At 39.7% G+C, this 22322-nt stretch overlaps 1 protein-coding gene across 2 annotated transcripts in view; it reads right to left on the reverse strand.

Moving 5' to 3' along the window:
• Positions 1-22322, reverse strand: part of LOC131683118 (uncharacterized) — a 472644-nt gene that overhangs the window by 423883 nt on the left and 26439 nt on the right. Inside the window, exon 3 of one of the 2 annotated variants that reach the window (XR_009304375.1) lies at positions 299-432. The exons of the other annotated variant lie outside the window; for it this stretch is intronic. The gene's annotated coding sequence lies outside the window, so the exon portion shown is untranslated. Of the gene's footprint in view, positions 1-298; positions 433-22322 lie in introns of those variants that run through there. 2 annotated transcript variants of the gene reach the window in all.

Genomic DNA, 22322 nt, shown 5'->3' on the forward strand with positions numbered 1-22322 from the left:
AGCTAAATCTATTAGGAAAAGTTGACGTTATGGTTCGTTTATGGACCATTGAATTTGAATTGCCATTGTTTGTATTGGAGTGTAATTATGACTTTGTGCCATTAATGGGACATAAATGGCTTGACGTTTTCTATCCAGATTGGAAAGAATATTTTACAGGGGTTTCTCAGATTAATAATTTACATTTACCAAATCTAGCTGAGAATTTTTTGCTGTATTTTCAATAGATCAATCATCAATAAATTAATTATTCCCAACAGCTATCCTTTACATTTAGCGCAGGGCATTTTCGCAGATTTAGCGGGTTGTAAAGTTCTCTGTGCCCTGTGCCTCAAGGTGCTTCATCGAGTGCGGCGATTTTTCAACAGGTGATGGACCAGGTGTTGGCTGGATTGAAACATATACGCTGCTATTTGGATGATGTGCTCATAGCTGGAAAGGATTTAGATGACTGTCGTAAGAAAGTTTCTGCCGTTTTAGATAGGTTAGCTCAGGCAAACATTAAGGTGAATTGGAGTAAATGTAAGTTCCTCGTGTCATCTTTACCTTATCTAGGCCATATTATTTCGAAGAATGGGTTGCTTCCTTGTCCTGATAAACTAGCTATTTTAGAGAGGCTATAGTACCAAGGAATGTGACGGAGTTGAATTCGTTTTCAGGGCTCGTCAATTATTATGGAAAGTTTGTTCCCCACTTGTCTTCGAAGATAAGTTGCTTGTATAGGCTATTGAAGAAGGGCGTGAAGTTTGTGCGGGATGAGAATAGTGACGAGGCTTTCGTTATGTGTAAAATGAGCTACTTAATGCTAATATTCACGAGTTTTACGACCCTATGAAACCAATAGTAGTTGTTTCGGACGCTTTAGGTTATGGTCTAGGAGGAGTGATTGCACATGAGGTTAAGGGTGTAGAAAAATCTATCTCCTTTACTTCTTTCTCTTTGAATAAAGCTAAATGAAGTATTCAATACTTTATTTAGGTGCTCTAGCATTGGTCTGCGTTGCGTTGCGTTGCGTTGTGACGATGATTTTGGCGGATTGCACACTGACTTCATCATGTTTGACTGCTGATTATCTAATAAGAGTTGCTTAGGAAGTGGTAAGTAGGAATTCATACCAATCCGACCCATATTAAAACCTCAACAGCATGATAGCCATCATTGCCGGCCGCCCCCATCTCCATCGTTCACGGGGAAGGATAAAGGATAAGGTAGACAGGAAGTGTTGATGCTCCACCTACTTAACGGAAGGACGACGATTCATCAGACTCTTCCATAGGTGTCGCGGAAGGGTATCAGGTCTAGGATTCGCTCCAAGCAAACGATGCGACCTGTAAAGCATATTTTATTAGGTAGTTGTTTAGTTAGTCTTCGAGTGCACGATCACTCGAAAAAGAGATGATCTTGTTTAGTTTTTGGTTATTTTTAAACTCTGGGCAGCCGGCTACCGAGAGTATACTATGTTCCCTAAACAAAAACAATTTGAACTCCACACAGCCGATCGTGGGAGTATTGCCTGGAAAAGCTAATCTTATCTGCGTAATGGGCCGGATCACTATTTATTGCAACAGTATTTGGACAGAACTCGCTACTTCTTCTCTACGATATATTTATTGGCTTGAAAACTACCAAGTGACAGCATATTATACTGGCAAAAATAGCGCGAGATGTTATAAATCAAGGAAAGTATTTCTTTTTTTCCATATCGGATTGTTTGTGGAATACAAGTATACGAGCGATAATACCGAACACTGAAGGGAAATATAAAGGATTGTTAATCTGATGCACGGGCTTGTTAGCAATAACGGAGCTTTAAATTAGGTTCATAAAAACAGACGCGGCGAATTTTCAATACGTATTGAGCCGTGTTCATAGATACTAGTCAGATTAGTCGTATTGGGGCTAATTTCCGATCAACTATTCATTTTTACGGCAATGTTTTCTCGACTAGATCTGTTCGCACCCTCTCATTCTGTTCGCACCCTCTCATTCTGCGGTCTAAGGACCAAATGTCATCAATAGACTTAGAATCGCGTGGAGGCATGAGATAGGAAACTTGTAAGAATTTTGCTATCCCACCGTTTGACTACCAGAATGGATGGGAGAACAGTAATACTAGCAAATACCGACTACCATAAGAGCGGTGCAAATTTGAACGAGTGACGTAGAGTACTGCACTGAAAAAAGGACCAGGAGTGCGATTTTACGAAGTTTTAGCTTCCGATGGCCCTACATTTTCTGACAAAGTGAAGTTCTTGAATGTTGAGATTTTTATTACTGTTTAGAAAAGCAAAAGTATCATAAAGCTAGTGTCAGGCCTTCATGAGACCTCAAGAAGTCACTTTTGGAGGTATTCGTAAATGTAGATTTGTCGGTAGACGGTTCCAAATATAATAGAAAAATACCTAATTTAACACAACTACAGATCACTTGCAACATAAAAAGCTTTTTGTGAAATTCGACAGCTCCATCTTAGGCCAATTCAATAAATTTCCTGCATGAAAGTTTCCATTTTTTAAAAACGGTTTTTAAGCCAAAGCTTTGGAAGTTAAACCTTGGCGTGGAAGTGCCGGTATATTAATATATTCTGTTACTTAGTGTAGAATTAGATTTCGTCATTTACGGCTAATATACAACCGCCAGAAGAAACTTAAAACGTTGGTACACAATCAAGAAAGGCGAATCAGAAAAGGTATATGTCAGTGATTCACTAAATACAGACTGGAAAGAGGGTAATATGGAAAACCTTAAGGTCCGCCCAGATTAAGTCTTCGGTACGGAACAAAACCTCGGCCTAGGAACTCCTAGCATGTTGTTAGTCGCCTCTTACGACATGGGAGCAGTTCCCAGAGGTTCTATTCTTGGTTGAAATAGTGCAAAAAGATTTCAGCCCGCCGGACACCACACGGCTTCGGTGCTCTAGCATTGGTCTGCACTGTGAAGAAGTTTCACAAGTTTTCATATGGTCAGAGGATTGTTGTTTACACTGATCACAAGCCTTTCGTTGGAATTTTCGGGAAAGCTGGGAAAATGCTATCTTTGTAACCAGATTACAAAGATATGTTTTGGAAATGGCTATTTATGATTTCGATATTATATATATACGACGTCTGAAAAGATGGGAAACGCTGATTTCTGTCCGCGGTTTCCATTGAATCAGGCAGTTCAAGCACAGTTTGATAGAGAAACTGTCAAAAGTATTAATTTTAGCCAGGAATTTCCTGTAGATTTTATCCAAGTTGCCAACGAGACTGGAGCAGATGAATTTTTACAACAAGTTGTTAAAGTTATGCAGAATGGTTGGCCTGAAGGAATAGACAAACGTTATACACACATTTTCTCAAATCGTGTTGATTTGGAAATTGTCAGGGATTGTTTGTTATTTCAGGACAGGGTGTTGATTCCAAATTCCATGCATAGCGGGATTTTGAAATTATTACACGCCAATCATTCTGGAGTTGTGAAAATGAAACAATTAGCTCGTCGGCCAGTATTTTGGTTTGGAATTAACTCAGACATTGAAAAATATGTCAGTGATTGCGAATCTTGCAGGAGAATGGCTTGTTCCCAAACCAAAAGTAATTTTTGCGTGGATCCCTACCAAACCAGCAGAACCATTTAGCAGAATTCATGCCGATTTCTTCCATTTTGAGCACAGAACATTTCTGTTGGTCATTGATAGTCATTCAAAGTGGATCGATATTGAATGGATGAAATAAGGAACTGATGCTAGGAAAGTTTTAAAGAAATTTGTGGGGGTATTTGCTAGATTTGGATTGCCAGATGTAGTGGTTACTGACGGCGGTCCTCCGTTTAATTCTTGCGATTTTATGACCTTTTTAGAAAGGCAAGGAATCAAGTCCTCCTTATAATCCTCCCAGTAATGGACAGGCAGAGCATTAAGGATGTTCTCAAACGTTTTATGTTAGAGCCTACAATCAAAAGATTAGACATTGATGATTAATTTGTTTCTGATGTACTACAGAAATACTTGTTTGTCGTCAGATGGTAAATTCCCATCAGAGAACATATTTTATTACAAACCCAAAGTGTTAATCGATTTGTTGAACCTCAAGCCTCATTACAAACAGCAATTAGGTGAACCACCACCAAGTGATAAACCGATACCAAAGATCTTTGAGCAGATGCAACCTGGTGAACCTGTCTAGTTGACGATGGGCGATGTGATTTATTACAAAAATCACAAATCCCAGGATTTCGCAAGATGGCTGCAGGCTCACTTCATAGAAAAATTATTAAAAAATTTATTCCATATTGTGATTGGAAACGTTCGGCTCACAGCTCATCGAAATCAGCTGTTGTATGTCAGAGCAATATTGGTAGCGAGTTGAGTCGACATGAGAGATGAGATCAATAATCGTTAGTGAGGCAGCTCACCATTACTGCTATACATGACATTGCTCTCGCTCATCACAGATTCAAGACGAAGGTTCATGATTCTCTCTCCGCCTTTCACATCTACTTAGTTCATAAGAGCCCGTTAGTTACAACCAAGTCATCGAAGAAGTAGCATCAATAAATTGTCAATCGATTTAGTATTCTCGGCTTAAATAAAGGTGCAAGTTTTTTCCTGTTCGCAAACCGCGACAAGTTGTCCATTATTTGACACGGTAGCCTACCCGATTCAAATTCCTCAGCTGCAGCTCACTGCTTCGCGCTGTGTAATTGACTTGGTATCTGTCGTTCAGTGAGTGGCATTTCGGCCTATGATAACGAGAAGCAGGAAAGGGTGAGCAACTTTGGCGATTCTGGTTCCCTACGCAACATACTGGTGCCGTGACCAGGATCTTCGACCTGCATGATGCATGAGTTCCACCTTTCCTTTTAAACGTTATTGTGTAACTGTTCGACCCAACAAAGGAAGTCACCGCCAGTACTGAACGCCAACCGGAAACAAAGGGCTCGATTGTTCGTGTACTGATGTACTAGCCGCCTTTGAACCCAGTTGGAGAAAAATCGCTTGCTGTCCAACTCACGGCCTAATCAAATTAGGCAACAGTCTAAACTTGGAGCTGCTGTGCTGCCATTTTGATCGGAGGTATTGTGCAACGAACAAGAACACCTTCGTACGTTGATTTCGGATTTACAACATTTGGCTGAATTTTTCAAACATACAAGGCAAATTTCTGCCTTGGATAAGGTTAGTACCTTTCCAAGATCTACCCCTTATATCGCCAGTGCTATCTGGTCTTATTTTCACAGACGAGCTTCGTTTTGCTATTTCCCCTGACCCCGTGGATTGGGGATATTGAACATTGTTGCAATGAGTGAAATGAGAAGCAAGCAGCAGCTCAACACAAGGCGCATGACACTGCTCGCTTCACTGAATCGAGCGAAACAATTCCTGCAGGGGTACACGGCTGACCGGGACGTGCTGCAAGTGGCAATCTGGTTAGAAAATCTTGAGTTACTCTGGCACGGGCTGGAAGAGACACAAGCAACTCTTCAGGATCTGGAAACCGAGAATGAAGGTATGGTGAGGAACCTACAATATCGCTCTGATTTTGAGCCTAAATTTTTTCAATAAAAGCTGGCCTTATTGCAAAGTTACCTCCTGCAATCAATCCAAGATCTGAGCCCTTACAAAACCCTACTCCCTGTCCCATTCTGGTCTAGCCGGTTTGAAGTTGCCAACAATTTCGCTCCCTGAATTCAACGGCGACTACCAAGAGTGGTTGGGATTTCACGACACCTTTTTTGCGCTTATCCATGCAAATCCGGAAGTGGCGGCCATTCAGGAATTCCACACGTTTTGTTACGGCATTTCATTTAATTAAAAATTTAAAGTCCCTTGCTAATTAAATGCCGTAACAACTGTTGACAAATTGACTCAATAGGTCGTTAACAAAAATGGTTAACAAAAAAAATGGTAAAAATAGGTAGACGTTTCATCAATAATTTTATTTAAGAAGATTATAAAATAGGGTTGTGTACCTCAAATAATAGACAACATAATTATTCTCAACTATATATATTATCATTATTTAGTCTATATTTTTGTATTCAAAACGATGACCTATCGATTTGGATTGCCAGATGTAGTGGTTACTGACGGCGGTCCTCCGTTTAATTCTTGCGATTTTATGACCTTTTTAGAAAGGCAAGGAATCAAGTCCTCCTTATAATCCTCCCAGTAATGAACAGGCAGAGCATTAAGGATGTTCTCAAACGTTTTATGTTAGAGCCTACAATCAAAAGATTAGACATTGATGATTAATTTGTTTCTGATGTACTACAGAAATACTTGTTTGTCGTCAGATGGTAAATTCCCATCAGAGAACATATTTTATTACAAACCCAAAGTGTTAATCGATTTGTTTAACCTCAAGCCTCACTACAAACAGCAATAAGGTGAACCACCACCAAGTGATAAACCAATACCAAAGATCTTTGAGCAGATGCAACCTGGCGAACCTGTCTAGTTGACGATGGGCGATGTGATTTATTACAAAAATCACAGATCCCAGGATTTCGCAAGATGGCTGCAGGCTCACTTCATAGAAAAATTATTAAAAAATTTATTCCATATTGTGATTGGAAACGTTCGGCTCACAGCTCATCGAAACCAGCTGTTGTATGTCAGAGCAATATTGGTAGCGAGTTGAGTCGACATGAGAGATGAGATCAATAATCGTTAGTGAGGCAGCTCACCATTACTGCTATACATGACATTGCTCTCGCTCATCACAGATTCAAGACGAAGGTTCATGATTCTCTCTCCGCCTTTCACATCTACTTAGTTCATAAGAGCCCGTTAGTTACAACCAAGTCATCGAAGAAGTAGCATCAATAAATTGTCAATCGATTTAGTATTCTCGGCTTAAATAAAGGTGCAAGTTTTTTCCTGTTCGCAAACCGCGACAAGTTGTCCATTATTTGACACGGTAGCCTACCCGATTCAAATTCCTCAGCTGCAGCTCACTGTTACGCGCTGTGTAATTGACTTGGTATCTGTCGTTCAGTGAGTGGCATTTCGGCCTATGATAGCGAGAAGCAGGAAAGGGTGAGCAACTTTGGCGATTCTGGTTCCCTACGCAACATACTGGTGCCGTGACCAGGATCTTCGACCTGCATGATGCATGAGTTCCACCTTTCCTTTTAAACGTTATTGTGTAACTGTTCGACCCAACAAAGGAAGTCACCGCCAGTACTGAACGCCAACCGGAAACAAAGGGCTCGATTGTTCGTGTACTGATGTACTAGCCGCCTTTGAACCCAGTTGGAAAAAAATCGCTTGCTGTCCAACTCACGGCCTAATCAAATTAGGCAGCAGTCTAAACTTGGAGCTGCTGTGCTGCCATTTTGATCGGAGGTATTGTGCAACGAACAAGAACACCTTCGTACGTTGATTTCGGATTTACAACATTTGGCTGAATTTTTCAAACATACAAGGCAAATTTCTGCCTTGGATAAGGTTAGTACCTTTCCAAGATCTACCCCTTATATCGCCAGTGCTATCTGGTCTTATTTTCACAGACGAGCTTCGTTTTGCTATTTCCCCTGACCCCGTGGATTGGGGATATTGAACATTGTTGCAATGAGTGAAATGAGAAGCAAGCAGCAGCTCAACACAAGGCGCATGACACTGCTCGCTTCACTGAATCGAGCGAAACAATTCCTGCAGGGGTACACGGCTGACCGGGACGTGCTGCAAGTGGCAATCCGGTTAGAAAATCTTGAGTTACTCTGGCACGGGCTGGAAGAGACACAAGCAACTCTTGAGGATCTGGAAACCGAGAATGAAGGTATGGTGAGGAACCTACAATATCGCTCTGATTTTGAGCCTAATTTTTTTCAATAAAAGCTGGCCTTATTGCAAAGTTACCTCCTGCAATCAATCCAAGATCTGAGCCCTTACAAAACCCTACCCCCTGTCCCATTCTGGTCTAGCCGGTTTGAAGTTGCCAACAATTTCGCTCCCTGAATTCAACGGCGACTACCAAGAGTGGTTGGGATTTCACGACACCTTTTTTGCGCTTATCCATGCAAATCCGGAAGTGGCGGCCATTCAGGAATTCCACTCGTTTTGTTACGGCATTTCATTTAATTAAAAATTTAAAGTCCCTTACTAATTAAATGCCGTAACAACTGTTGACAAATTGACTCAATAGGTCGTTAACAAAAATGGTTAACAAAAAAATGGTAAAAATAGGTAGACGTTTCATCAATAATTTTATTTAAGAAGATTATAAAATAGGGTTGTGTACCTCAAATAATAGACAACATAATTATTCTCAACTATATATATTATCATTATTTAGTCTATATTTTTGTATTCAAAACGATGACCTATCGATTTCTATACATTATTGGTTTAATGCAACGAACGCAAACTACAAATCATGGAAAAATAAAATCATAAATTCAATATTCAAAAATATGAAGGTATTTGCAGATTCAGATCAATTTATGTTGTGGTACGGTTTTTGATGGAAATTTTGTACATTCGTGATTCGCTGGTTGAGTTGACAGATGTCAAAAACTGGTCAAAGGGGATGTTATCAATACAAATGCATCTGTTCACGTCACTAACTATTGTCATGGCGATGCAAAGTTTTATTACACGTTTTATAAGGATACCAGCAAATACCCACGGGTTTGGTCCTATCTTTAAATATATAAAAATATTTGTCAACTTATTTGGTACTTATTATTCGAAAGATATAGTAACCAAGTATATCCGCTGAAAGTTTGAAAATATTTCATTGACGGAATCGAAAGTTATAACGATTTGAATGCGGTATGCGGTCATAGATGGGTTTTCTACAAGATATCAAGCATGAAGCCACGTTTGTCAATTGACTATTTAGATCGTTTATATGTGTCGCGGTTTTGTAAGGAAAACCTTACCACATAATTATTTTACAGAAAAACAGTACCATTTAGTTACACAAATATAATGTAGAAAAGGTGTTACTTATATGGTGCGCTGAAAAAATATGAAAACAGGGTTGTCTACCTAACGATAACATGTAAATTAAAAAAAATGAATGAATGTTGGAATGTTTACTTAAAAAGAACATTTCTCAGGAGTTTGTTGACTGACACTAATTGTTTTTCATTACTTAACTAGTAGACTTTTTATCAACAATTTTCTTTCAGAAGAATATAAAATAGAGTTGTCTACCTCAAATAATGGACAATATAATTGATCTCAACTGTATGTATTATCATTATTTAGTGAATATTTTTGTATTAAAAATAACGGTGCGTCCATTTTTATTCACTAGTTGACTGCAGTTACTGTATACTACATATTGTGGATATATGAAATGTTGAAACTAACACAGTCGTGATTCGCTGGATGGACAATTTTTAACAGGGGCCGCTTTTTAGTTGGACCTTCGCTAGTTGGCCCATTGTCGAACTAAAAAGCAGCTGAATGTATTTTTTTTTTTTGTTAAATTCGTTTAGACAATAAAACTGAGAATAGTTTATTTTATTCAATTCGTTTATTTGATAAGGGGATAAGGCGTTTGCGTTAGCTGAAAGGTGCCTTTTTTCATTGTTTTACATTTTGAATTTCTTAAAACTAGGGGGTTACACATTTCAATATTATTTTGATTTTATATAATGAAACAAAAAAACTGCAACTAACTTATACATATACAATAGGGGATAATATAATATTCGTAAGATTAGGGGTCGTTTTGTGTGTTTTTGTATAGCAATGCACTTCATGATTTTTAGAAGGGAGATTGTTGGAGCAATTAATTATTAACTAAGCGGAACATTTCACAAGCATATTAACTGGAAATAGTTAGAGGGAGTGGTTTAATTTTATTAAGATTAGGGGGGATTAATTAGGGCTATTTTTAAGTATTGGTACTGTTGGGCATTTCTTAACGAGATTAAATATTGATCAACTAAAACTAGAAGATAGGGGGGCACATAAGTTTTGGGAAGATATTCATTGGTAGGAAGGAGGGGGGGGGGGTCAAGTCCTACATCTGTGTATCAGAGACATGGGAGAGAGGGTAGACAAGGCTGGCAGAGAGGGGGGGGGGTAGATATAAACTTTCAGTTTCCGGCATCGGGGACCAACGACAAGGGTTACAGATTCGGATGGATGCATCAAGTATTGGGACGCCGGGCGGTCTTCCTCGAGCTGGCAGGGGTTCCTCCAGACGACTTCGTAGTACGGCTCAGATACGGATCGGCAACACGTTGCCACAAGCGCAGACACCGCTATCCGCGAGCCCAATACGTCGGAGATGAGCGTTCAGTGTGTAGTGATTGAACATGAGCCGAGACATCACGCGAATGAAATCCCGACTCACATCCATCCCACTGAACCAAGGTTTCGTCGATACCTTAGGGATTATCGAATGTAGCCACCTTCCCAGTTCACCATTGCTCCATGAAGTTTGCCAACATTCGAGGGTTCTCTGGTGAATAATACTGAAAAATTCGCTGAAGTTAATTGGTCTTTCATATATGTCACCTTGTAAAGCGCCCGCCTTAGCTAGAGTCCGCTTCTTCATTACCTGGAATGGAGCAATGCGAGGGAACCCAAACTAAGGTAATCTTGTAAGTTCGTACAAGAATACCTTAGTTTGGGTTCCCTCGCATTGCTCCCAGACAAAGCACGCAGGCGATCCAAGATTTTCCCCAGAAAATATGGAATGTGCTTTCTAGGTTTCATTGAACGGAGAGCCTCGGTTGAGCTGAGGCTATCCGAGGCAATAAAGTAATGATCGGTGGGCAAAGTATCAATGATCCCAAGGGTATACTGAATAGCAGCAAGTTCTGCGATGTAAACCGAAGCAGGATCATTGAGTTTGAATGAGGCGGTGAGGTTTTGATTGAATATACCGAAGCCAGTGGAGCCGTCGCGGCGTGACCCGTTGGTGTAAAACATCTTGTTGCAGTCGACTTCTCGAAATTTACTATGAAAGATGCTTGTGATCACTTGCGGAAGTTTGTGATCCGGGATTCCACGAATCTCGTCTTTCATGGGTGTCGAAGAATACAGTTGAATCAGAAGCATGGAGGAGATTGATACGGTTAGGATAGTATGAGGAAGGATTGATATTTTGTGCCATGTAATCGAAGTACAAGGACATAAATCGGGTTTGGGAATTGAGCTTGACAATCCTATCGAAATTTTCATTTACTAACGGGTTCAAGATATTGCATCGGATGAGCAATCGATATGAAAGGTCCCAAAATCGATTTTTCAGCGGAAGGACGCCCGCCAGCACTTCTAGACTCATCGTATGTGTTGAGTGCATGCAACCCAAAGCAATATGCAAACAACGATATTGGATTCGCTCTAGTTTGATGAAACAGAAACTCCCGTACTCCATCACCGACAATATCGTCGTTTGGTACAGCCTGATCAGGTCTGGTGGGTGGGCACCCCACCATGTTCCGGTTATTGTATGGAGAAAGTTGATCCTTTGTTGGCACTTCTGTTTCAGATACCTAATGTGACATTCCCTGGTTCCTTAAGAGTCGAAATAGACCCCGAGATATTTGAAAGTTGAAACCTGAGCAATAGTTTGACCCATTCATTGAAGCTGTAGTTGCGCTGGTTCACGCTTCCCAGAAAACACGACTAGCTCAGTTTTCTCCGTGGAGAACTCGATACCTAGCTGGAGGGCTCAATCAGACAATTTGTCCAAGGTATTTTGCAATAATCCTTGCAGATCGACGGCTTTGGGACCTGTAATAGAGACGCCGTCATCTGCAAGCTGTCTTAGCGTGCAGGAATTGACAAGACATTCGACAATGTCATTCACGTAAAAGTTATAGAGAAGGTGGCTTCGACATGAGCCCTGGGAAAGACCCATGTAGCTAATTCGTCATGTCGATAAATCACGATGCGAAAAATGCATGTTTTTCAGACAGCAAGTTTAGCAAAAAGTTGTTTAGAGTCGGTGAAAGACCATGCTGGTGCAGCTTCCCTGAAAGAATTTTGATAGGAACTGAATCAAAAGCCTCCTTTATATCTAGGAAAACTGATGCCATCTGCTCTTTGCTAGCATATGCCATTTGAATTTATGGTGAGAGCAACGCAAGACAATCGTCTCTTTGCCTTTGCGGAAACCAAATTGTTTTTCTGACAGTAAGCCATTTCCTTGTCGAGGAGAAGCAAGATCATTTTCTCGAACAACAACAGCATCCTGGTTTTTGAATGGCGATGACCTTCACTTGCCTCTAGTCATCAGGGACAATATTATCCTCAAGAAACATATTAAATAAATTCAATAAGCGTCTTCTGGCAGATTATTTATCAAGTTGAATTTGATTCTGTCTGGCCCTGGGGCTTTATTGTTACATGACAAGAAAGCTAGTGAGAACTCCACCATCGAAAACGGTGTTTCGTTCGCGTTATCGTGAGGGGACGCGGCGCGGTAGATCTTCTGTTCCGGGGCGGAATTAAGACAAACACTCTTGGCAAAATCGAATATTCAACGGTTTGAATATTCCACATTCTCGTTAGTACTGTTTCGGTTTCGTAAGCGCCGGGCCGTACTCCAAAGAGTGCTCATCGATGTTTTTCTCGTTAGTCCGTCGACGAACCTGCGCTAGTAGCTACGTTTTTTGGCTTTCATCAAACTGTTCATGCGCGTTTCCGCCATCGCGTACTGTCGGTAGCTAGCTAGCAGCCCGTCGTCCCGGAAGGTCATATACGAAGCGGCCTTCACCGCGTACACGCGTCTGGTACGCGTTTAGTCTGAGCTTGAATCGCGGTATCGAGAATCAAGCCAGCCAAGAACCCGTACTCTTTCTCCAGAGGAAGCTCTTGCGTCGATTCTACTTTTTCGGATATCGCAGACGCGTAGCTCTTCCAATCTATATTTCGTGTGAGGTCATATGAAAAATTGATTGTATTCGGTGGCCCTGAGCCGTTAGCAATATTAATTACGATTGGCAGATGGTCGCTGCAATCTAACCGCAGCGATGTCGAGCAGAGGAACAGGTCTAAGGCGCTCTAACGCGCTGGAGGGCCAGAAATCCGTGTCATTTCACCCGTATTCAAAATGGTCATATTGAAGTTGTCGCAAAGCTCATGGAGTAGGGTAGATCGATTATCGTCATGAAGGCAACCTCATGCCATACCGTGGGAGTTCAAGTCACCTAAAACTAGCCTCGGTGCGGCGAGGAGTTCCGCAATATCGCAAAGCCGTCGGTGGCTGACTGAGGCTCTAGGGGGAATGTAGGTGGAAGCAATGCAAAGGTCTTTGCCTTTAATTCTGGTTTGGCAAGCGACAACTTCAATTCGGTTGAAAGAATAGCACTTTTCGATCCCCAAAAGTACTCTTCCGTAAGAGTCTTCTCGATCCTAGCGAATAATGTTAAAATCCTGGAAGTGTAGGTCTATTTCTGAAGTAAGCCATGTCTCGCATAGTGCAAAAGCATCGCATTTCAAGTTATTTAGTAAGATTTTAATGGAATCGATTTTCGGGATAATGCTTCTGCAATTCCACTGTAGAACAGTAAATAAATCCTTGACCTCGTTCGATCAATTAGCCATCGAAGGATACAATCGCTGAAAGGAGCGGCCATTTCGCAGTCAACTGCATCAAGAATGTTTTTACTGTGGGGAGAAAGCTTATCAAGATGCTTTTAATGGGGTCATAAATATTTAAAGCTGTAAGAATACGGTTCACAATGTCAGAGAAATTTATTAAGCAAGCGCTGTTTTCTTTTTCTGGCTGAGATATGGGAACACTTGGGGTTTTTGATGTTCCTGGAAGTGCTGGGAACTCATTTTCTGAGCTCAGGTTACTGAGACCGGGAGCGACTTGCTTCGGTTTTGCACCAGCACTTCCTTGAGTAGTTATTTTAGGGGGGTCATGACCTTCTGGCCTTTACGACGAAGCTTGGGAGAGGAAATGTTCCTCCTTTTTCTATTGCTTCTTGGCACAGCAGAAGATGTTCCCTCCTGGGGTTCATCACAGTCGCCTTCGTCAGTAGACAAGTTGGTATAGATGTTCGTAGAGACTGGTGGCGTAGCTATCTTAAGCCTTTCTGGGTTTCCCCACAGTAGAGAAACTTTTCGACATCTCTTCCACAGGAATCATCCGCATGATTCCCACCGCATTTCCCACAACGGGCTTTATTGCTACAATGGGAGGCTGTGTGTCCCAATTGTTTGCAATTAGTACAGTTCACGTCCCGCGGCACAGAGAGGCGAACAGGTAGACGAACTTTGTCAAAAAGGAGGTAGTTGGGTAGAGCAGAACCGGCGAAGGTCACCCGATAAGAGTCTGAGTTGACGTATATTTTCTTCCCGTCAGCTGCGACTGATGCTGAATGCAAACGTTTGCACTCCAGGATCTTCACTGGCTTAAGCATGGGGTCTTTGAAACAGCCAGTCCCATATTTTAGCAGGTCCTCGCAATTCAGACTCGAATCGGAAACGACCCCACTGACTTCAACCCTGTTAGCTGGAATATACACCCTGTACTCCTTCGTAAAGGGCCCGTAGCCAGCAATATCGTTTGCCTGAGTCAAACTGTTAACAACCACCCGAAGCTTACCAGGGCCAAATTTCGATATCTCTGTCACGGCCGAATACCGATCCGCCAGAACCCGAGAAATCTGCTGTATCAAGATCCTCCGTAATGGATTTTTCTTGATTAATTTTGAATGCGATTTCGTTGATGGAGTTAGTGAATAGTTGTAATTTTTCATTCAAGTGATTGTTGACTGAGATTTGCGAGTTGTTTTCGTCGATTAGTTTATTCATTGTTGAGTTAATGATACGCAGGTCATGTGCATCTGGTGAACCAGCTACCCATTTCCACGTTGTCCCAAGGACGTGATAGAGGTTTTAAACCGTATACATTTGTATATAATTTCTTGATTCTGACTTTAGCTATATCTCCCAATGGCTTATTTCCAGCCGTCCTGATGTAAACAGCGGTTGTAAGTGCTTCGGCTACTTCCTCCATCATAGTTAAATTGAGTGGGTGAACTATCTTCATCATACCAACTTCAATTTTACAATCGTGTTGTTTAAGCAAAAGAAGGGGGTCTTCAAATAAATTTCGGATGGTGAGATATTCTGAGTTTACCAAGTTGACCAGTGTTATTAGGGTAGCAAGGGATAGCAGCATGATCTGTGAATTTCAAAATACGTAATCGTTAAATTTTTATCGTGGTGGTTGAAAGTTAGTTACTAATTAGGGTTTTCTTAACCTTTTGATTTTTGACTTATGGAGTCTAATGTCCCTGTAATCTATACAAGTTTTGGTCTTATTGCGCCGAACTCTTTGCTTTTTGTTTTTTGGTTTCTTTTTATCCCTAATGCCTTGTGCTTTGTTGAAAACTAACTGATCTTCTTCCAGGGCTGGTTCGTTTCCTCTTTTTTGTTGTGAGATGCTATTGTGTTTTGTTGGTATTGCTGTATTTGGGTTGTAATTCCATCGAATAACTTATTTCTGTTTTCTAAAATATGTTCCAAATTTAGAGGCCACTCATCCCCCTCTTCAATCCCGAAAAAAACTTCAATAGGTTTTAATTTTGTGGCGGTATGTACAGTTGCATAAAGTTGTATAAATATGTTGCTATTTTGTATATTTCTTTATCCGGAAGGTCATTGTATTTGGATCTGATACAGAGGAAAATTTAACTCCGCTAGCGAATGACGGATCTCAATAGTAGCATGTCTGTAATAACATACGTACCTGGAACTATTGAGAACCAGAGCTACAGATCCAAAGCCCTGGTAAAGGAGGATGGTTGTGATGATCTGGGCCGCGGTCACCACGTATAGCAAGATAGGTCATAACCCCAATTCCTAGCCGTGAAGCGACCCGTGCCGAGGGATAAGTGATCGAGGGGGTGAAAAAGATACTCGATCGTTAACGGAGCCTGTGGAGTACCTGGGCAACCTCCACAATAAGCGTCCCTTACGTTACTGCGGAGCTCTGGCGTGGCGGACCTTTCTTTCTCGGCCAACTCGTGGGTATCAACATGAATGAAGTGAACAAAAACAATAAACAAACGGAGGTGCCAAACACCTTTGCTAGAGGTGGTTTGGCGAAGTCTCCCCCCCCCCTCGTGGGGAGAGTAGGGGAGCGTAAACCCTTGGAGGCTGGTCACCAAGAAGAAGCCGGCACCGACACCGGAGGTACCGCGCCCCGCGGTTAATTCGCTCTGCAAGCGTTCCAGTCATAGTTCTGGGCAAGCAATCGGCGGCACGCCGCACAGTGATGCCGAGGCGGAAAAAGTCAAAAAATGCACCTTTTAATTTTGTTCCAAGGTTATTTTTATATTATTGTACATATACTGTAAAGAGAAATGATTTGCCAAAATTTCAGGACGTTTGGATGAGTGGTTGGCCCGCTACAGTATTTCAAAGTTCAGTGCGCTCATTGTTCGATTTTTTCTTTCCTTGTAAAATATATGGAGAAACTGAAACAAACTTTATCTCGATTTTCAAATAGGAGCACACACTTTCTCGCATGTCACACTAGGCCCATTTTGAAGATTTTTTTATCAGCTTTTCGAAGATCTCTATGACATCTTGCGCAATTTTGCGCAAACCACATCTTTTTGGTATTAACAGTGTACAGGTATACATCGATTTAACGTAATTGAGGGATTCCATGGGAAAGTGGCTGACCATAAAATATGACCATTTCCGAATCGAACAAAACTTTGCAGTTGTGTTCGGATCATGAATCTCCATGATTTTCTCTGTCAATTTTGATACAAGAGCATTTTTTTAAAAGGGCGTAGAAATTTTTGCATGCAGCATGAAAATAAAAATTTCTCGGTTACCGTATTTTATACAGCAAAACTATCTGAGAAATAGTTGCAGGGAATGGAAACTTCTACACGAAAAAATATACACTGATTTTTTTTAAATATTGTAGTTTTCGAAATATTTTAAATTTTGTTCCAATAAATGCAATAACAATTATTCAATTTGTTTACGACCTTTTCATAAGTTATTTGTGTTTCTCCATCAAGAACAGAAGGTTTTGCAAAATGCTCATAAAATATCCTGCAACTTTCCCGTTGACATCAAGGCGATATTGGGAACAAGTTGAAAGCTACAAGAAAACTATGAATATATGATTCAGCTATAGGATCAGATGATCAAACTATATAGTTGAATCATATTTTTGTTGTTTTCTGATAGCTTTCAAAAAATTTACAATAACACCTTGATGTCAAAAGAAAAGCCACAGGAAATTCAATGAGCATTTTTATAAACCTACTATTTTTGAAAGAGAAACGCGCACATCTTATGAAAAGGTCGTAATCAAACAAAATAATAGTTTTGGTTAAAACAAAATTAAAAATATATCGAAAACTAATGCATTTTCGAAATTATTTGTTATAAGCATTTTGATTTGAAATAGTATTTGGAATTATATTCAATAATAAAATGATATTCTTTATTGAAAGGAGTATAAATTTTAATAATATGCTAAAAGTTGTTAAGAAAACTTTCTTTTTTCTTTTCGATCAAGAAGAGTTTAAATTAAATTAAATAAGAGTTTGTAAACTCCAAAATTAAACCGAAACTCAAAGAAAAATGTTTTCATAAAATATCTAGATACATGTATGAGAGACGAAATCGATTGAATTCACCTAGTAGTGCGATGACGAATTTCGCGCCAAATCGTTGTTGGAAAAAAGCACAGCGGAAAGTTGAAAAGTTCAACAAGGAAAATGCCGATTGGTTGGAAGAATATTTAATATTTGAGCTACCAGTAACCTCTAATGGCGGGCAAATCAAACCCGGAAGACCTGAGAAGAAGTTTGACGAGCTTTGTGACAGAAGTAAGCGGTTGAAAACGGCAGAGCTGAGAAGCAAGTATACAACAGAAGAGCTTGTATTTGCAGCACAAATCAGTCTCAGAGCCGATGGAGAGGTTGAAGCTGCAAATATGTTGATGAATCGAAACAAAGTTCGTATTAGGCATGACCGGGTTGAGATCAAGGCGTAAAATAATGTTTCATTTGCAAAATCCAGTAGTTCGATTATTTTAAACTTGGTGTATTTCATAGATTCGAGTCAGAATGATGAACGATCAGGCTCTAGCGGTCTTACTTGATTCCAAGTTGTCCCAGAGAGGGTATCAAGTAGTTCGAGAACATGCACCAGACTCCTACCTTCCGTACAAAAATCACATCACATCAGCGGCTACGAAAGGATCATTCAAGAAAAATGTCTCGAGAATCCACAATGGAGGATACTCATATCATCTTATCGGAAAGCAGAAAAAACAGGAAGAAAATCAGGTTGCCTACTGATGTACAGGAACTACTGGAGAATCACATTGAACAAGAAAGCTCAGAGTCTGAGTTCAGTGACTAGTTTTAAATAGAAATGTAGAGAAAGTAGTTGAAGCGAAAATCGTGGAAACGATTATTAAAATAAAACTAAAACAAAATATACAATGTGGCCTAGATAGTTATAAATGAATGATTTTATTCTGAATTATTTTTTGAAAGAACACCCTTTCTGAGCAAGGTAATGGAGCATTTCATATCTTTTTTTACATTTCTTATAAATGAAATGTATAGAATTCGCTCAAACCTTCAAGATTTTTTCCGAGGCCCGGAGGGCCGAGTCTTATATACCAATCGACTCAGCTCGACGATTTGGGACAATGTCTGTGTGTGTGTGTCTGTGTGTGTGTCTGTGTGTGTGTCTGTGTGTGTCTGTGTGTGTGTGTCTGTGTGTGTATGTAATGAACAAACTCATTCGTGTTTCTCAGCAATGGCTGAACCGATCTTATCCAAACCAATTTTAAATGAACGGCCTATCACCCATATAGAACGCTATTAAATGGTTTTTGATTCTGATGTTTAGTTTCCAAGATATGAATATTTAAAAGTGTAAAAATGGCGTTTTTTGCAGTTTTTAAATAACTGCCGAAATTGACGACAGAGATAAACACTTTATATATCTTTAGACAGCTTATACGAATACCTTTCGAACGAGCTATAGATTGTTGCAATCGGACTATTATCAAAGGAGATATTTAACATTAAATACGGACGAAAGATTTTTATCATTTCCCATAGCCAGAAATAAGACCAAAAACTTGAAATCTATTATTAACGCCAAAGCGGCTAATTTTAGGTCAATAGTATCTTCGGAGAATTTAATGGATATGCCCTTTCATCCCCCCACCCCCCAACTAAAATTAATTGGTTTGAAGAGAAAATTTTAGTGATGCTGACTAATTTAATTTTATATTACGATAATAATTATATGATCAGCACATTGATAACCTATTGTTTTAAACATCATGAAGATTTTTGAAAAATTTTGGGAATGGGATCCTGATCTGTAACTGATCTATTGATCGAGATCTCACAGTTGTCTAATTGCATAAATTTCAAATACCTGCATGAAAACATTTCAATAGAAATCCATTCAGGAGTTCCAAAATCAATCATAATCCTCAGATTTCCTGTCATATTGAGCTCGCTTTTGAAGAGATGTACTGTAATAAGGGTCTTTATTTAATAGGAAGAGAAGTTGGAATTGATTTAATGTCTATGAAACATAGAAATAACTTAGTTCGAGAGTTAATGTCTTTAGCAAAGTTTTCGAGAGTGCTATTATAAACCACTTTGTTGAAGACATGAAGGCTCTATGTGTTCAGGGTATCAAAATATTTAGGCTATTTGAATCTACCCTTAAAATGAACTATTATGATTTTACTGTTTATGATAAATCTCTTCTACTTTTTATAAACAATAAAATTTAAATTTTATCCAAAGCTTGAGTTTGTGAAGCTCACAATAATAAGTTATTTTTGAAAGATATCATTTTATAGCTCGAAGTATGCATGCCTTCAACAAGGTTGTTTCAAATGACAGCCTCAACAAATTCGCTAAAGACACGAAGTCTGCTACTATTGTTTTTGAAACATTTATTCTGCACATTTTTAAAACTTCAAAGATGACGGTTTCGGAATGCCATTTTGACAGTAAGTTTTCACCAAACCGAATTTTTGGCCGCTGACTCCAAGTAAGTAGAAACAAAGTCGTTCTACACTCGTCCACAAGAAACTTCTTCGAATACTGCTTATCTATTATAATTCGGTGAAGACCCGATTTAATCAGCCCCCGATTTGATCAGCCCCCGATTCAGTCTGGCCCCGATTTTGTCAGCCCCCGATTCGATCAGCCCCCGATTTTGTCAGCTTTTTGACCCGATTTTGTCAGCTTCATATCAAAATATGTTCTATGGGCTCTAGCAGACAAACAGGGCTGAATCCGAGTAAACCCTTCTTGACCATATTTTTCTTATCTTAAACATGCAAAGATGCAAAAATAAAAAGATAAATCTACTTTAAATTTTCCCTCTAAGCGAAATTTATATTAAATAATCAGAAATAGTTATGAGGCTTCAGGAACTAAAGAAGAATATTCTAACAGCTTCGGTTTATTCTAAAGAGAGAAAGAAATATGTCCCGATTTAGTCCCCGTTTCGTCAGCCTAAAATACACCATGGGGCTGATAAAAACGGGTCTTTACTGTATTTATTATTCACTGTGTCCCACATTAATTGGTAGATTTTTTTTGAGGATAATTTTTCTAATTGCAACGAACTACACTAATATTTTAGTAGTTTTCAAGGAGTTATTTTATCGACTTCTTCCAAAATTTGGCGAACCTACTCCCATTCTTTTCTGTAATGTAAACATACACAGCTTGAATAATGTAAACATACACAGCTTGAATCAAAAATTTGATTGAAAATTAAGTTGAATGCGATGTACTCAATGGGAGCATCAAAAAGCATACGATTTTACAGTTTCCTTCGTGTGATATTACATGTCATTTATTTTACAGCAATATTGGTTTAAAAATACATTAAAGTGCATTGGTATCCCGTTTAATGAAGCTGTAATTTTCAATCAACGTGTAAATTTATAAAAAAATTCATTGAAGAAAGCACGACAAGTGGTGTGTGTGTGGTGGGACTTAATTTTACATGAATATTCATGCTCCAAATATGTGCATGAACATAAATTTAAAATTATAAAAAAAAGTTCTGTGCATTTTATTGACGGTTCAGTGTCCTTTCGATTCAAAACTACTATAGTCGATACATTGATTTATCCAAACACCTTATTTTAAGCAAATTTCACAATTTTAAGTTTTCAAGTAAATTGGTTAAAAAAGGAATAATTTTTAGATTTCTTTGCGATACAGAGAGGGGCAATAGTCAACCAATTTCCACTGTATATGGCAACATTTGAAGAATGATTTCTTTAGTTTGCGTAGCAAAGTGCTAGAAATTGAGCGAGTGATAGTGAATCTCCAGAGGCACTTTGAAAAAATGCAGTGTCCATCATAACTCAAAATGTACTGGACCAATTGTTTAGAGATTTTGTACAATCCTTCCTCGACCCAAGTAACCACGTGAAATTTTCTTTAAATTATTTAAAATTGTTTTTAACGTTTCGCGTTCCGCTCTTCAGCACATGACAGCCGTCTTGACCGTCATACAGCCACCTCCCATTTACCTCCCTATCATGATATCTTCAGGTATTAGGGCTATGTAGACATCATATTCGTAATCAGCGACCCAAAATTACCCAAGGAACCATTGTTTGAAAATATTTAATAAACTTTTTTAATTTTTTCCGACTTTTGTATGAAGAGGAATCACTGTGCGCCTGCTTCTTGGAGACATTAATTCTCACGGTACGGGGTGGGGCTGTCTATACGACGATAATCGATCTTCGACAATTCAAGACCTTTGTGACAACTTCAATATGACAATTCTGAACACAGGGGAAATGACACGGATTCCTAGACCACCTGCGCAAGCAAGTGCACTGGACATATCTTTATGCTCGACATCACTACGGTTAGATTGCAAGTGGAAGGTAATATCTGATCCCCACGGTAGTGACCACTTACCAGTTGTAATTGCAATCACCACTGGTTCAAGACCATCGGCACCAATCAATGTTCCCTATGACCTCACACGAAACATTGATTGGAAGAGCTACGCTGCTGAGATATCCAAAACTATCGATTCAATACAGGTACTTCCCCCGGAAGTTAACAAGAGAAACATCGATGAGCACTCTTTGGGGCACGGCCCGACGTATGCGAAACCGAAACAGTACTAACGAGAGCGTGGAATATTCAAACCGTTGGATATTCGATTTCGCCAAGAAGGTTTGTCCGGATTCCGCCCCGGCACAGAAAATCTACCGCGCCGCGTCGCCTTACAATACCGCGAACGAAACACCGTTTACGATGGTGGAGTTCTCACTTGCTCTCTTATCATGTAACAATAAAGCCCCGGGACCAGATAGAATCAAATTCAACTTGTTGAAGAATCTGCCAGACTCTGC

Source organism: Topomyia yanbarensis, chromosome 2, assembly GCF_030247195.1.
Source record: "Topomyia yanbarensis strain Yona2022 chromosome 2, ASM3024719v1, whole genome shotgun sequence".
Classification (NCBI taxonomy): Eukaryota; Metazoa; Arthropoda; class Insecta; order Diptera; family Culicidae; genus Topomyia; species Topomyia yanbarensis.